The sequence below is a fragment of the Microtus ochrogaster genome, chromosome 8 (assembly GCF_000317375.1).
Source record: "Microtus ochrogaster isolate Prairie Vole_2 chromosome 8, MicOch1.0, whole genome shotgun sequence".
NCBI classification, from domain to species: domain Eukaryota; kingdom Metazoa; phylum Chordata; class Mammalia; order Rodentia; family Cricetidae; genus Microtus; species Microtus ochrogaster.
Genome location: NC_022015.1, coordinates 14,791,524 through 14,796,420, shown reverse-complemented (window position 1 = coordinate 14,796,420; position 4,897 = coordinate 14,791,524). Strand labels below are relative to the sequence as shown.

Genomic DNA, 4,897 nt, shown 5'->3' with positions numbered 1-4,897 from the left:
TCTTCTTCTTCCTCCTCCTCCTTCTTCTTCCTTTTTCTCTTCCTTCTTCCTCTTCCTTTTTCTCTTCCTTCTTCTTCCTCTTTTTTCTCCTTCTCCTCCTTCTTCAAGACAGGATTTCCCTGTGTAGCTCTAATCCCTGGAACTCATTCTGTGGACCAGGCTGCCCTCAAACTCAGAAATCCACCTGCCTCTGCCTCCCCAAAGTACTGGGACAAAAGGCATATGCCACCATGACCAGCTCCAGTGTGACTTTCCTTAAAGTCATCAATGACCTTGTTATTGAGTCAAATGCCCAATGGATATTTTATTTGTTCTATGTGTGCACATGTGCAGGTCAAAAGAGCACTCAGGCGTTCTCACCTGCCACTTTGTGGGATCCTAAACTCAGACTCGGGTTATCAGGCCTAGACACAAATGCCTCTACCAGCTGAGCTGTCCTTCTGACACCGGGTGGATGTTTTCAGTCTTGATCTTGCCAAGTCTCCTAGCAGTATGCATGGCTCCCTGCCCTCGTTCTCAAATCCCCTTTGATCTCAGTGACACCACTCTGTGTTTCTTGTCTGGTCCTCCGCCCCACACGTGCTTCCCTCTGCCCCCCCATCCCCATTTTAAGACTACATCCCTCAGGACACTGTCCCAGCCCCTCTCCTCCCTCTGTACTCTTCCGAGGTGAGTTCATCCCTTCCCACCACCTCATTCTCCAAGGCTCCATATCTGTGTCATCTGCTCCGAGTGTGTCCTTGACCTGCAGATTTCTGTGTCCACCTGCCCATGTTTCTCTTCTTTAAAGCATTTTTATGCCTGAGTTTTGTGATATCTACCTCCAAAACATCTCTTTCCTATGCCTTTGATTCTAACAGCCACCACCATGCTACAAACCACTGAACGCCCCTGCTGGATTTTATGAATCCCAAATTAGAATGTGCCTGATTTCAGGTTTCACCAGCCTGAAACCCGCTCATGGTTTCCCATTGCCCTCTGGGTTCAAAGCCTCATGGGCCCGGTGTGCCCACCTCTTCGGCCTCGTCTCCTGCCCTCAATCCGCTCTTCAGCGACCCCTGATTGTCCCCACATCACTTCAAGCTCTCCAGGGTCTCGTCACCTCTGGGATTTCCATTTTTCTGGAAATCTTTCTCCCACCTTCAGTGTCCAATTTCAGGTTCAGCTAAATGCCACCTCTTTGTCCCCATTATGGGTAAGGACATTGCAGTGCAGAGCACGAGATGGATGCAATTAAATGAACACACACGACTCGTGCTCTGAATCCAACGGGTTCAGCATACCTGTCTTGTTCACCCCTGAAACCTCACTGTGAGCTGACTTTCTAGCCCAGAGTAGGACCTTCATAAATAATTGTTGAATAATAAAGCTTTGAGGGACCACTAAACCAAGCCTACAGACCACACAGGAGAATGAATAAAGCTAAGACCTCAAAATGGGCACTTCTACGTGAATCCACCCCAGCAACCCAGCCCTCCGTAGTCGCCTGACATCTTTCCACCAATAGAAGTTGATGGGAGTCAGCCAGCCCCGGGAAGGGACTTTCTCTAACTCAGGTCGTAATCGCAATCACCCACAACTGTCTTTACCCTTGGCGGAGACCCACGAAGTGTGAACTAAGACCCGGACCTCCTGTTGGCAATTCGCAAAGTGCCCCAGAACCACTGCCCTGAATGGGGGGAGGTGTTTTGTTTTGTGTCTTGTTTTTTAGGGAAGAAAATTGGTCAAGAAAGAGGTTTGTGTACAAGGCTAGAGAGAGAGATAAACTTCTTTGTGCCGTTTTTCTTTTCTTCATCTTTTGCTTTTAAAAATGAGCTTCGTAGGGGGTCGAAACAGAGGACAGAACCAAGACCATACAAGCCGAGAAAATAAAAAGCTAGGAATGTGGCAGCGGTGGGATTCGAACCCACGCCATCGAAATGACTGGAGCCTAAATCCAGCGCCTTAGACCACTCGGCCACGCTACCTCCCGCCTGTAGATGTCTCCATTCAGAGTATATCAGTGTGATGACGTGGTGTATTTCACTTGCAAGCCCCGCCCCCGGGAGTTTCTGAGCCTAATGTGAGTTCAATCTTTCTGCATGTAGTGACATCCGCCACTGGTTTGCCGATGCTCTGGTTTCCGGCACGGGCAGCAAGCAGGAAAGAACCACTAAAAAGGAAAGAACAGTCACTACGTGCCAACCAGGAACACTCTCGATCGTAGCGTGGGAGAATATGAGTTTTGCATTTTCTATGGACGTGATGCTGCCTGCGGCCACCTGGGGGCAGTGCTGCGCTGCCGCGCGCCCGCTCGAGTGGGCGGGGCAGTCGCCTAGGAACCCGGTTTGAACCAAACTGATCCTGCGGCCTCCGGGCACTCCCACAGCCGCGCGGCGTCCCCGCTCAGCGTTGTCACGGATCTTTTGTTGCTGTGGGCTTCTTCGTTCTTATCACAGTTTCACAGAGTGGGGAAAAGACCTGGTCATTTGTGCCAGGCTAGCGTTCCCCCCCCCCAAGCCCCACTCGGATGCAGACTATTTTCAGTTTTTAGGAAAACGAAGTAACCAGAGAGTATCTTCTTGCAAACCTTCGTTTTCTGCCGTTCAAATTTTGAAGATCAGCTTGAAATCTTTAAAACAAAATGTAATTTAAATTTTTCTTCTCTTCTGATATCCCCAAGTTTGATATCTCTTTTTCAGCAGTCTTAAATCCTCCAAGTTTACTTTGTAGATTTTATTTAAATAGGGTCAGCCATTTCCTTGCAATGTTTATGGACGATAACAAACTTTTAAAACCACCCGTAAAGACAGGTGGGTGGATATGCTAACTAAAGCCTCCCACACCACACAGCACCAACCCAGAGCTGTGTTCACACCCAAATCCCCACCGTTGTTCGTTGCCGTATGGGGCAAAAGGATTTTTTTTTTCCAGCTATGATTGAATTACAGAACGTCATGAGTGGAGAGTAGATTCAGCTGTGTAGATTCACAGACCTGCCATTCCCCTTCGCGGGTGGGGGCAGTTAGGATCAGGGGCTCAAGGTCATCCTTGGCTGGATCCTTAATTAGAGGATACGTGACCTCTTGGAAATCCTGTCTCAAAAACATAAGGATGGGGAGACTAGCCTAGATTATCCATGTGACCCTGAAAAGAGAGGTAAGAAAGCCGGGCGGTAGTGGCTCACGCCTTTAATCCCAGCACTAGGGAGGCAGAGGCAGGCGGATCTCTGTGAGTTCGAGAACAGCCTGGTCTACAAGAGCAAGTTCCAGGACAGGCTCCAAAACCACAGAGAAAAACCAAATAATAAAAGGGGGGGGTTAAGAAACCAAGGGAGATAAGGGAATGAAGACACGAAGGGACAGAGAGGCAAAGAGTCATCAAAGAATCAGGTAACCTTTCCTAAGCTTTGTTTATTTATTTGCTGGGGGAGGGGACACACCAGTAGACAGTAAAGGACGACTTGGAGGATTTGCTGTTTCCTTCCCTGGGTTCCACGGACTGACCTCGGCTTGCCAGGCCTAGCAGCAAGCTCCTTTATCTACTTGGCCATCTCCCCAGCCCCTGAGACCCTTCAAAGAGAAACAGGTGCCTGACTCCTTGGTTTTAAGAAGTCTATTCTCCAGAATGATTTGAGCTGCTCAGTGTGAAGTGGTTTGTTAAACTAATGCAGCGTACTAACCCAATGGCTGGGAAACCACAGGCTAACAAGCTATGTGACCTTGGGAAACTGACCATCACAGGGTAGAAACTATAGCAGCCACCTGAGAATTCTGCTTTTTTGATTTCACTCACCCATAGTGTGTCAGACACCTCTCAGAATGAACCCGTGCATGTGTGGGCATCTGTGTGTGCGCTAACCAGAAGTCGGTATTGCGTGTCTTCCTCTGGCATTCTCCTGTTGAGAGAAGGTCTCCCCACCAGTGAGCGCCAGGGATCCTCCCTGCCTCCATCACTAGGCTTACACTCACCTGCCAGGGGTCAGGCTTTCTACAAGAGCTTTGTAAAACAAGCACCGGACTTATTGCCCCTGACCCTGAATCTACCCAGACCCTGAAGAAGTTTTTGTTCGTCTTGTCTTTGTTTTTGTCGTTCTTGTTGTTTGGTTGTTTGTTCTTTTGTTTGTTTAAGACCCCAGCTTTCCTGGTACTTGGTCTGTAGAGCGAGCTGGCCTTAAACTCAGAGATCTGCCTGTTAAGTGCTGGGAGTAAGGGGTGTGCCACTATTGCCCTTTAATTGTTTTTAATTATGTGTGTTTGGGTGTCTCTGTGTGGGTTTATGTGTGTGGATGAAGGTGTCTGCAGACTCCAGAAGTAGGCACCGGATTCCCCTAGAGCTGGCTGATGTGGGTCCTGGGAACCGAACTCTGGTTCTCTGCAAGACCAGTATGTGCTCCTAAGCATGGCGTCATATCTTCAGCCTCCCTGAGGATGTTTTTAAAGCTCACATGTGGCAACACAGGCCAAGCACTGAGGGGGAATCCCCATCCCAGGAATCTGAGCCATTCTTTACCAACTGCACCTCAAGATCCTCACCACAGTTCTGGGGGTTCTATGAATACCTTCTCTACTCGCTGCTCTAAAGGTATTCATAGGCCTCTCCTCCCAGGAAGAAACTGGACCCTAGTATGTCAACTTGTAGGATTCTAGGATGCCCATTCTAGGAAAATAAACGATAGCTTTTAGTAGCCCAATACCATATGTTCAGGACCGAGGACAGTGTTGACCAAGAGAATGTTGAGAAAAAAAATGGTTTTGCTTTATTTTTATTTATTTATTTTTTATTTTTTTGAGACAGTGTTTCTGTGTAGCCCTGGCTGTCCTAGAACTTGCTTTGTAGACCAGGCTGGCCTCGAACTCACAGAGATCCACCTGCCTCTGCTTCACAAGTGTTGGGATTAAAGGCATGCGCCATGCCA

General features: G+C 48.4%; 1 non-coding gene across 1 annotated transcript; it reads right to left on the bottom strand.

Moving 5' to 3' along the window:
* Positions 1-1,885: 1,885 nt before the first annotated feature.
* Trnal-uag lies at positions 1,886-1,967 on the bottom strand. The gene has a single exon. It is a non-coding gene; the product is annotated as a tRNA-Leu (tRNA).
* Between the last annotated feature and the right edge of the window lie 2,930 nt (positions 1,968-4,897).